The sequence below is a fragment of the Physella acuta genome, unplaced genomic scaffold (assembly GCF_028476545.2).
Source record: "Physella acuta isolate Inbredline_101_S28 unplaced genomic scaffold, ASM2847654v3 ptg000330l, whole genome shotgun sequence".
Taxonomy (NCBI): Eukaryota; Metazoa; Mollusca; class Gastropoda; family Physidae; genus Physella; species Physella acuta.
This window is the reverse complement of record NW_026731849.1, coordinates 89,600-102,021: the sequence shown is the minus strand read 5'-3', so window position 1 is coordinate 102,021 and position 12,422 is coordinate 89,600.

Sequence of the window (12,422 nt, the reverse complement as noted above, 5' to 3'; positions counted from 1 at the left end):
ACCAAGTGAACGCCAAATAACACGTGCATAATAGTGCGGGATATCATTAGAACTTTATAAATTCACATGCGTTTTTTTTTGAGAAATCGGAAATAGCGTAAATTACTACTTCCGGTCAACGGAAATTACTCAAACTTTTGTACATGACAGATAATTGAAACTTTTACTTACATGTGAAATTTTTTCATTCATCTATCTAAAATAGTACTCAAGTTATAGGCTTTTGAAAAATTCAAAGTAGAAAAGGTTCCACTTCCGGTTATCGAAAATCGCCCAAACGTTGATAAGGATCTACGATTTTGATATAAAACTTTTATAAGAAATTTTATCAACCTATTTGTAACGGTACTTAAGTTGTCGTGTTTACACACACACACACACACACACACACACACACACACACACACACACACAGACACACATACAAACAGATATACGGACAAGATTGCAAAACTATGCTTTTCCGACTCAGGGAGCCCTAAAACTTCGAGATTTGCAAACATCTCGATTTGTTTTTTGCACGATTACAAGACTTTCTCTATACTTCGTATATACGAGAAAGTAAAAAGTGTGAACACATTTTACATACATGCACGTTGTAAATGTGTTTCTTCATAAAAGTAATTCTACATGCATGTCCTTGTTGTAGTTGGAACGACGTGGTCGAACGGTAGAGCGATCGATCCATCTTTAGGCTGCTTGCCGTCCCAGAGTCATTCAAGCTCAGTTTGGCTATTCCCCCCCCACCTTTCCCTCATCCATAGTGTTTCTCACACCATTCCTGCGAATACCGATTTTAAGAAAATAATGAACTCTTCTTCATCTGATTGGTAATTAAGTCATAGACGAGACCATCACTTTTTTAAAGATTTGTTATAGGTTGAAGCGTCGCTCCCCTCCTTATATAACATCGGGTTATTTTTTCACCTTTGATTTGTGTTTTCAAATTGTTTACTTCAGAAATGGCGCCGAACGGAGTGGCTTTGCCTACGTTCTGACAACTCTCATAGACCAACTGGACCGAGAGAACTATATGTCCATTCCTTTTGTTGTTGGTAAAGTCAAATCAATCCGACCTCAAGTCATCCCAACACTTGTAAGTCCGGGACATTTATTTTAAATCGTATTTTCCGTATAGTAAAAAAAAAAAAAAACAAAAAAAAAAAAACAAATCATTTGCAAACAATTTTCTGAGACTTAAATTATAATTTAAAAAAAAGTTAAATTGATTCAAAAAAATATTTCTGTTGCATTCGTTTGTGTTGTGTTTAGTTTTGTTCTGTTGGTACATTTAAAAAAGATTTACCGTGGCGGAGCACGGGATGCAGCTAGTATATATATATATATATATATATATATATATATATATATATATATATATATATATACATATATATATATATATACATATATATATATATATATATATATATATATATATATATATATATATATATATATATATATATATATATATATATGTGTGTGTGTATATATATATATATATGTGTGTGTATATATATATATATATATGTGTGTATATATATATATATATATATGTATATATATATATATATATATATATATGTGTGTGTATATATATATATATATATATATATATATATATATATATATATATATATATATATATATATATATATATATATATATATATATATATATGTATATAGTAAATATGTTCCCACAGCAACAGTATACAGCAGTGTATGAGGCAATGAAGCTCTACACTGAATCAGTGATTAGTACAGCGAGGTACCGAGACGAATACAGCTCTACAGTCTGAATAGTGAATAGCATCTGCTTCAACGTTATTGGTGGGGAGTTTCATATAAAGAACGAATTAACGCATTTTATTTAATTAGAATCCATTGTATTTCATTCTTTTTTTTTACGACACTATTTTTTTCTGTTATACATATTTTCCTACCAAAACTGAATGTTCTAAAAAATCAATTAAAAGCAAGGAGGCTGTAAAATATTAGCCTAATAAACATACTATGACATTTGATTTTATTCGAACTCATTTATTTATTTTATTTAAAGAAACTCTTATTTGTATCTTAAATATTTTGTTCTCAATATTTGAAAATAATATATTTTAAATATGTTTAAAGATAGCAAGGTGTAATATATTTGCTTAACGTACATATTAAAATGGTATCACTTTATTTCTTTAAATCACTGTGTGTTTTATTTTCTTTAATTAAATTATCTAACTAGCTGTGTAAATTCTGTACGTAAAATTAGGATTGGTTAGTGATAAAATGGAGTTTAATTATTGCATGATTTTACACTTAGAGTCGGCGTGGTCGAGTCGGTTAAACTAATAGCTGCTAAACCGACGGGACTAGAGTTCGAACCCTCGGGCAGATGAGGCTCGTTAGCTGGGGACAACCACTCTTCTAGGAGAGGCAACTTCAAAAACAAACAACTGCTGTCTTGTAGTTTGCTCTTGGTTGGACAAATGCTATTGAAGCAACTCCAAAAATAAAAGCAAGCTGAGATCGGAGTCAATTACACTAAAATTCAGAACGAAGAAGAAGAAGACACTTGGAATTAATGTGAACATTTTGTAAACATTTTTAAGGTGTGAACATTTTATGGGGCGAAGTAGACTAGCGGTAGAGACCTAGACTGCTAACCCTTGTCTCAAGTTTGAATCCGGATTCAGGTCAATACACCTTACCTGGTTCCCTCCACATCCGATAGGTAGCCTACATAGCTCACGTTAGGGTAAGCAAAGGCAGCTGGGCATAGCAATTACCACAATATCTTTTCATATGCAGAGGTCAAAGAAACAGGTGAACTCTACTTCACTTGCCATATAGACCGTCAGGTTTAAAAGGGAACTATTTTGTGGCTATGACGAAACTACGGGACAATAATTCTGCACATGCATCCATTGTCATAAATTTCTGATCGGCATCTTTGATTGTGGCACACGCAGTAGCGTAGCGAGGGGGGGGGGGACATATGTTCCCGGGCGCCGACCTTAGGGGGCGCCTAAATGGGTTGGCAAAATAAATTGAAAGGTTGAGGGGGGTGCAAATAGAAATCTTGAGGGGGGGGGGGGTGCAAATCGAAAGTTTGAGGGGGGGTGCAAATCAAAATCTTGAGGGTGGGGGTGCAAATCGAAAAGTTTGTCCCCGGGCGCCGGGAAGGGTCGCTACACCTCTGGGCACACTTTTCTCTAAAGAATGAACCAGTAAATGGAGTAGGCAACCCCCCCCCATGAAAAAAAAAATAAAAGAAAAAAAAATGATAATGTAAATATATATTTTACCTAATGTCAACACACTTCACCCCCGATATGGTTTTAGCGCGCCTTCCTCGACAGTTTCAAGTGCCTTCCACCCCCCAACCCCTCACATCCTGATAAAAAATGTTTAATGTAACGATCAACACTATTGTTCAATGGACGCGAGCGAGAAGGTATCCGAGAGGCCCATTAAATAATTTAAAAATCATGCACGGCGTATTTATAATTAATATGGTTATAAAATCCTGTCTATCTTGTTATTTTTCGAGCTTTACTAAAGATTGGATGTATTTCATGCTTTTAATATTTTCGGTAACTAAATAAATTTAAAAAAAAAGCAAAAACGATTTGGTTTTCACGTGTAATGGCGACATAAACAATAGCATCCTGCTATTCGATAGGCTGCCATAAATTTTATTGTACACATTGTAAGCGAAAAAAATGGAAAACTAGGTCATCGGGTTTAAATTTGCATTTATCTGCAACGTTTAATAAACAAATAGTTATCAATCACTGTCTTACAAAAGTGCAACATCCGGATATAACTTAGGCTTGATGAAAATAAATAGAGATGTAGCCTTAAACTCAACAAATTATTTTCAAGTTCTCTGGATTTGCAACTTTTATAGCATTGATTCTAAAAAGTTAAAATTTCTTACTTAATTTTAGGCTTAAGTTTTTATTTTTACGGTCGCTTTGTTTGCTAAATCTAAAAAAATCATGTTTTCATTCCATGTCAACAACATGATGGAAGGATACTCGACAACTTGCTCGCGTCCATTGGCGAAAGGCTTGATAAACAGAAATAAAAATAAAGCATTAAACTGAAAATTATTTTCCGTACATTTGAAAATTTTAAATGGTTGATTCTTTAAATATTAAATTTTGAAAATTTCAAGTTTTTCCATAATTTATCACCACCGTGAAAGCAAAATGGACAGAAACAAGATTTTTTAACTATTTTAAAAATAATTATGGATCGATTTTCGTCAATTAGTTAATGTACGCTCAGAAGTTTTACACTAAAATTAGTCTATATTAATATAATCTATATTCAAAATCTTTATAGTTGCATAAACTTGTTTTCCTTACATTGTGATCAATGCATTTTTTTTTTAAATAAATTAATTAATAAATAAAAAAGCTACCACGATCACTACAAACATACCTCGTACATTTAAACTACTGGCTCATAGAATCTGCATTACATCCTGTGCCGGCCTCAGGTTATTTAGCGCCCTAGGCAAAACTCATTAAAAGTATATATATATATATATATATATATATATATATAGTTACAATCTGATGCAACTGATAACGAACGATAAGCCGCGACGCAGTATTACAGTCTGATGCAACTGATAGCAGGTGGCTTATTAGATCGGAATGATAACAATCTCAAAGCCAACGCGTGCTATTTTGGGAAACGGTACGAGGGGATTCAGACGGCCTGTCAACTTTGATTGATAGGATGCAGATGTTTATTAATCGGACTGTACGTTAGAACTGCGCAACTAGTAGTCGGAGACATCGAGTACAAGTATCGATTACGGAGGAATACAAGTACGAATACGAGTACGAATACAAGGGATAAATAGGAGGGGACGGCTGAACTCGCTCTCTTCCCTTTTCGATCGCTCGCTCTCTTCATCGCTCGCTTTAGATCAGTCAGTCTGTGTGACATATCAAGTTGGTTATATTGTGTTAAGAAGGACAATAGACATGTGGACTCAGTTATATGAAGCCTAGTGAGGACTGTTAGGGGTCAGTTGATTCAGACTATTATTGTGAAGCATTCCTGTTGATTCATTGTGTTATATTGAAGCATTTCTTGATTCATGTAATAAAAGGATCAATAGCGAACCTGCATCTTCGAGTATTTCTACTGTAGTCGATGTTGTGTAGCATGAGTGGTTAAACTCGTTACATTTGGCACTACAGGCAAATAGTCTCGTAACATGTGGCGTTGCGAGCAGGGTAACTGTTCGCTCGTTACAATTGGCGTCGTCGGACAGGATGAATTCAACTAGACTTGCCGCTTTAGGCACCCATAGTCAACCTTGTGCATAACTGTGTTTAGTGTGTGTGTGAATTCGGACATTCAGGAACTGTGAAAATTGAGGAACGAGAAAAATTTTTCATACACACACGGTAAGAAAGAACTCTTTTTTTGTTACTTACGGAATAAAATGTCTACTCTGGAAGAGAAGCAGACCCATATAGTGGTCCTACCCAGAGAGTCCCACATTAACAAATTTTACGGAGACGGTGATCCAACTTTAACCAACAGGTTCAGTGAAGAGGTCAAAGCGGCTTGGGCCTCGAGAGGCATGTCACCAGAGGAAAGATTAAGACTGCTGATGGGCAGTATAGGAGAGACGGTTAGGGCAGAGGTCAAATGCCACGATAAAACCATCCAATCAGATCCAGATAAGGTGCTGGATCTGATTATGGAGACCTTTGGGGAGAGACGGTCGGGATCGCAACTGCTGGCAGGGTTCGTAGGCTTAAGGCAGAGAATGGCGGAGAGTGTGATGGAGTACTCACACCGGATGAACAGGGCCTTTGATTCGGTAAAGGTCAAAACACCTGACATTGATGTGCGCCTACTGAGGGACCATTTCATCGAGGGGCTAGCAACCCCGATCCTAAGAAGAGAGTTGAAAGAGGAGGTCCACAAAGACCCGCAGTTGACCTTCCTTCAGGTCAGGAACTCAGCGATCCGCAGGTCCGAGGATGAGGACCAATCGAACTGTTCGGTGGACAAAGTCTCTGTGCCTGAACAGAGACAATCCCCACCCACAGGGGCCGACACGATGGAGACCATGATGGCTCAACTGTTGGCCCACCTAGATAAGGTTGACCAACGTTTGGGGAGGTTAGAAAGCAGGTCAACAGCTGAGAATCAGGAAAAGAACGGGACAAAACAGAGACGGGTTGGACGGCCGCGTCCTGCCAAGCCATCACTCCAATGGACGGCCGACGGTCGACCAATTTGCTTGTCCTGTTCACAACCCGGACACATGGCACGGTACTGCCAGGGAAACGGTCGTCCTCTGTAAGGCAGGGTCAGGCTACAGAGGGGCGAGGTTATGGCCCAAGAAACAAAATGATGGGAGTCTGTCCCGAAATGGTGATTACGATTGGGGACATTGCGGTGAAGGCAATTGTGGATACAGGCTCCCAAGTGACGACAATTACGGAAAATTTTTACACCAAATGGATGAAAGGAAAAGACCATAGGTTAAGGTCTGACACGTGCATGCGCCTGACGGCAGCTAATGGACTAACCATTCCATACTGTGGTTATTTTCTGGCGGATGTCGTGGTGGCAGGACATAGGTTGAAGCAGGTTGGGGTGTTCGTTACGAAACACAACCTAGAGACAAATGTGTCAAATATACCTTGCCTGTTGGGCAGGAATATTCTTGGCCAGTTGCCAGAATTTCTTACAAATATTGTCGGATCGACCACACCAGGTCGGGGATCCAAGTTGGCCAGGTTTGCCAAGACCAGAGGAAGGACAGCAGTCCCGGCAAACACGGTCAAGGCAATCACATTACAAATTGGTGATAGAAGCGTGAATGGTGATGTGATGATAGAACCATGTGGCGCCGCACTGAGGGCAGGCGTCGTGTTACTGCGGACATACACATCAGCGGAAAACGGACTAGTTCAAGGGTTGGTAGCTAATGTTTTGGATGAGGAAATTTTTATACCGCCTAATACTCTGGTAGGAGTACCACAGAACGTTGAGGTACTAAGGTCGACACAGTGCATCGAACTGAGCAATACCAGCAGTAATGAAGTAACAATTAGGTCGGTCAATGTGACGGCCGAGGTGAAGAAAGAGGATGGCCGATCATATACATTCCCGGAAACTGAGGACCCTAAACTAAATGAATTGCTGAATAAATACAGTGATATATTTGCCTCGTATGAGGGTGATTTGGGGTACACGGAAGTAATCAAACACCAGATACCCTTACTACAAGACAAGCCGGTGGCGCAACCCTACCGAAGATTACCGCCAAGTCACTACTCGGCGGTGAAAGCACACCTGAATGATCTACTAAAAAAGGGAATTATTACAACCAGTACAAGCCCGTATGCGGCACCGATAGTAGTGGTAAAAAAGAAGTCAGGGGAGATAAAACTGTGTTGTGATTACCGGAAATTGAACAATATCACAAGAAGGGATGCATTCCCCTTGCCTCGTATTGATGAATGTCTTGATGCGTTGGGGGGAGCAAGATTTTTTTCTACCTTGGACTTGGCTAGTGGCTACCACCAAGTGGCCATGCACCCCAACGATCAACATAAAACTGCATTTATTTCTCCAATGGGACTGTACGAGTGGACCCGTATGCCGTTTGGTTTGACTAATGCACCTGCTACATTCCAGCGAGTAATGCAGAGTGCTATGAGTGACTTTCTATTTCAAATAATGTTGGTGTACTTGGATGATATTCTAGTTTACTCAAAAACTTGGGAGGACCATCTAAAAAGATTAGAACAAGTGTTTCTCCGTCTTAGGGAGATAGGAGTAAAGCTGAACCCAGACAAATGCTGCTTTGGTCTGAAATCGGTACGTTTTTTGGGTTATGTGATTTCGTCGGATGGCATCGCCACTGACCCAGATAAAATTGCAGCTGTTAAAGAATGGAAACAGCCAACAACTACGGTAGAGGTCAGATCATTCTTGGGCTTTGCTTCCTATTATAGAAAATTTGTACCTGGTTTTGCAAAAATTGCCGCACCATTGCATGACTTGGTAAACAAAATGACAAACAAACACAGTAAGGAGAAAAAGAAAGGCAAAACACAACTGATAGGTGAATTATGGACTGATGAATGCCTGAACTCGTTTAAGCTCTTGAAAAAGGCTTTGACAGAGGCGCCGATATTGGGATACGCGGACTTTGACAAACCATTTCGGTTAGAAATTGACGCCAGCTCTAAAGGTCTGGGAGCTGTGCTATCACAACAACAAAAGCAAGGCTTCAGGGTTATTGCGTATGCCAGTCGAGCTCTGAAGGGATCAGAGAAGAACATGACAAATTACAGCGCCATGAAACTAGAACTTTTGACATTAAAATGGGCTGTGACTGAGAAATTCAGGGACTATCTATTAGGTGCTAAATGTGTGGTATACACTGACAATAACCCCCTGAGTCACCTAAAGACAGCAAAGTTGGGATCCATCGAACAGAGATGGGCAGCAGAATTGGCAATCTTTGACCTGGAGATAAAATATCGCCCGGGGCGGTCCAATGGCAATGCGGACGCTTTGTCAAGGAATCCTTACGAGAGACCGGGCGATGAGGAAGAAACACTGACAGGAATATGTGAGGTCAGAGCGTCAACAGATATCCCTCATGGGGTACAAGTGATGCAAAACGGGCAGACCGGGGTGGAGCACATATCCACAGAGCCCGGACTTATGGACAGTATTGATTTTAACGGCCTTAATCACCAAAAGATAAGAGATGCCCAGAGAACGGATAGTGGCTTACAACCGCTATTGAAATACGTCCAGGAACAAAAATTCCCAGGAAGAAGGGAAAGAGAACAATTTGGTCGAGAAACAAAGAAAATACTGAGTCAGTGGGACCGTCTCAGTATAGAGGATGGTGTTCTCATGCGGAGAATTCATGACCAAATTGATGGGACAATACACCAGGTGGTGGTGCCTGGACAGTTACGAGAGGAAGTGCTAAGGTTGGCACATGACAGGGCAGGACACCAGGGTCAGGACAGGACGCACAAAATATTACGACGGAGGTGTTACTGGCCCAATATGGAAATGGAGGTCAAACGCCATTGTGAGGCTTGTGTGAGGTGTCAGCATGCGAAAATGCCAGTTGTCAAAATGAGACAGCCATCAGGACACCTACTAGCGACAAAACCACTAGAGATTGTGGCTATGGACTTTACGTCGTTGGAGCAATCATCGGATGGGACGGAACATGTGTTGGTAATGACTGATGTATTCACCAAATGGACGGTGGCGGTGCCCACACGAGATCAGACTGCCAAAACAGTGGCAAAGGTATTAATAGAACATTGGTTCATCAAATATGGCATACCAAGACAATTACACTCTGACCAAGGAAGGGCCTTCGAGTCAGAAGTAATCAACCAACTGTGCAGCCACTACGGGATCAACAAATCTAGAACAACCACATTTAATCCGAAAGGAAACGGACAGTGTGAACGGTTCAACCGTAGCATGCATGATTTGCTGCGTACCCTAGAACCTGAACAGAAAAAACGTTGGCCTGATTTTCTCCCAGAGTTGGTATATCTATACAACTGCACCCCCCATGCCACAACCGGCTTTGCGCCACACATGTTGCTGTTCGGACGGGAGGCTCGACTCCCTCTTGATTTGTTCCTAGGAAAAAGGGAGAGTATGACTGGCTCATACACCGCACTGGAATATGTGAATGAACATATGAGAAGAATTAGAGAAATGTACAGGGTAGTACAGGAAAGACTAGAACATGAAGCACGGCGAAGGGAACCGCCGGTACAGACAAAGGACCCGCCACTCAAACTGAACGACAGGGTATTACTGCGTAGCCACCCGTTAGGCAGAAACAAAATCCACGATCTCTGGGGACAGGAGATATGGCAAGTCGTGGAGATGCCTAAAGTAGCAGGTGGCCCCTTTAAGATAAGACCCATCGATCACGCCAAACCGGATCGGTGGGCGAATATTGCTCAATTAAAGAAATATTGGAATAGGCAAGAAGAGCAGTTACACACAAGGAAATCCAAGACAATTAGGGAACCGGAAACTATAACGGAAATTCACATACCCATCCCGGAACCATATCACCATCAACAGAACAACCGCGATACACAAGTGGAGGATAACGGCAACAAAGAGGATCCCGTTCCTTCCAGAAGCAGAGAGACAGTAGACCATCAGATAAGTGGTCCGCGGAGAAGTTTGAGGAACAGAAGGAAGACGAAATTTTTTGTCAGCAACCATCAATTCTTTCATGGTCGCGCTGGTATGAGAACAGACGGTTCAAAAAGCTATAAAAGTGAACTGGTGAAGGCACCAAACGAAAAGGGTGGATGTGAATTCTAGAACTGTTTTGTGTCTCAGGAAGATGATGTAGACACAGTTGATATGTGAAATAGGTATAACTGTCAATCGTATACGAATGGGACGACGTGGACAGTGAGTGGAACAATAAAATTTTTTTACGATTGTGCGATTGACTTTGGAGGAGTGCACCTGCCAGGCGTTGTTTGTGGTTGAAAACACACAAAAAAAGGCAGGGGTGGATGTAACTAGGGTAGGCCTAGCTACTAGTTACAATCTGATGCAACTGATAACGAACGATAAGCCGCGACGCAGTATTACAGTCTGATGCAACTGATAGCAGGTGGCTTATTAGATCGGAATGATAACAATCTCAAAGCCAACGCGTGCTATTTTGGGAAACGGTACGAGGGGATTCAGACGGCCTGTCAACTTTGATTGATAGGATGCAGATGTTTATTAATCGGACTGTACGTTAGAACTGCGCAACTAGTAGTCGGAGACATCGAGTACAAGTATCGATTACGGAGGAATACAAGTACGAATACGAGTACGAATACAAGGGATAAATAGGAGGGGACGGCTGAACTCGCTCTCTTCCCTTTTCGATCGCTCGCTCTCTTCATCGCTCGCTTTAGATCAGTCAGTCTGTGTGACATATCAAGTTGGTTATATTGTGTTAAGAAGGACAATAGACATGTGGACTCAGTTATATGAAGCCTAGTGAGGACTGTTAGGGGTCAGTTGATTCAGACTATTATTGTGAAGCATTCCTGTTGATTCATTGTGTTATATTGAAGCATTTCTTGATTCATGTAATAAAAGGATCAATAGCGAACCTGCATCTTCGAGTATTTCTACTGTAGTCGATGTTGTGTAGCATGAGTGGTTAAACTCGTTACATTTGGCACTACAGGCAAATAGTCTCGTAACATGTGGCGTTGCGAGCAGGGTAACTGTTCGCTCGTTACATATATATATATATATATATATATATATATATATATATATATATATATAAACCATTTAACCTATTTCATAATAGGCCGAAACTCATTTCTGGTCTGAAATAATCCAGTTTTAAAATATCCCATTTATGCGCGGCGAAAATTATGAATTTCATAGTGAGAGAATACAAGATTTACAAACCCTATTAAAAATCAAAACTTCACGTGTTTTACAACGTCGCGTCAAGCGCTAGATCACAAAATCAACATTAAATTAGATAATCATTAAAAGGTTTAGAGAAAATACAATAATTATTTCATTCCATTAACAGAGGCGTGGCTAGGGGAAGGCGGAGGGGACGGCCGCCAGAAGCAGCGACCCAAAGGGGGGCGTCAAACGTGGTAGATAAAAAAAGCTCATTACTGGATAGTATGCAGTCGAAATAAAGAATATAGACTGTTAGTTAGCATTAGGGATTAATTTAAATATTTTCTACATCAACTGTGTGGCACCAAAAAGAAAAAGGCAAATTAAATGGTAAAAAGTGCCCCGAACTTTCTAAATAATGGGGGGTGAGGGGTGGGGTCATTTTCACCAACTCGTATAACTAAATTATAGGCCTAATTTTAAGAGGGGGTGGAGAATAGATAGTTCGTCCTTGGCACCGATATATATCGCGACGCAAGATTAAACCGTTTTGTAATTTTTTTTAAACGTGAACACATTCCAGAGTTGAAGGCCAAAGATTATGCTATTATTTTTTTTTCTTGTGACAAGAGCATAACAAAATATTTTTGCTCTAACTTCGCAAACGCAGCTATAAAATAATATCCACAATTGCGCTTTTTTATATGGGGAAAATCTATAAATAATTTGTTGCAGGATTTACAATTAGCGATGAAACGTCTAGATAAATGCAGTATGTGTACAGTGAGTGGACACCTGCTTGACGTCTGCTATGCTGCAGTTCATATGTTACCTTTTTATTAAAAACACGCAAAGCAGCATGGGAAATAATGAATTCCGGTTTTCTATCGTGTTCAGTCATGCGTGTTAAAAGTACTTTCCCCACAGGCGAGCATCTGGCGGTGACAACAGTATAAAATCCCTGGCAAGTTGAGGTCACATGAACAT